This window comes from Penaeus monodon, chromosome 15 (assembly GCF_015228065.2).
Source record: "Penaeus monodon isolate SGIC_2016 chromosome 15, NSTDA_Pmon_1, whole genome shotgun sequence".
Lineage (NCBI taxonomy): Eukaryota > Metazoa > Arthropoda > Malacostraca > Decapoda > Penaeidae > Penaeus > Penaeus monodon.
Genome location: NC_051400.1, coordinates 28,012,712 through 28,013,207, shown reverse-complemented (window position 1 = coordinate 28,013,207; position 496 = coordinate 28,012,712). Strand labels below are relative to the sequence as shown.

Below are 496 nucleotides of genomic sequence, written 5' to 3'. Positions count from 1 at the left end.
GGTGATAAAGTGAGTGATAAGAAAAATGAAAAGAAATAGTGAAGACAAATGTACAGTATCTTATACCGAGACAGTGACGAGGAAGGTTTTAAATTCTGAGTTTGGAAAAGGGTAGGAATGGAGTCGACTAATATTGAAAATACTGAACGGAAAATAACATAGTGTTCGTTATATGCAGCAATCTTTTAGTAACAGCAGTAACAGAACATACACGGACTTCTGCTACAACGTTATAAATGTCATCATTTTTATTGCTATCATTCCTTGCTCACATTTCCAAGCAGTTTTTCTCATAGTTCCATAGTATAAGTCATCCCTTAAACATGCTCAAGGCTCCACGCACGTATCCAGGGCCCGAACACATGGGAGTACTTATAAACAGTACTCCAGGAAATCTATGCATTTAGAGCTCTTTGGTTTGTACAGACATATTGAGAGCACGCGGACGAACATATCTCCATGTGTTTATTGCCTGTTTTCGTTGTATTTCTATGTT

The 496-nt window shown here is 37.5% G+C and overlaps 1 protein-coding gene across 1 annotated transcript in view; it reads right to left on the bottom strand.

Moving 5' to 3' along the window:
- LOC119582296 (arrestin domain-containing protein 17-like) overlaps positions 1–496 on the bottom strand; it is a 25,225-nt gene that overhangs the window by 16,756 nt on the left and 7,973 nt on the right. The window lies entirely within an intron of this gene.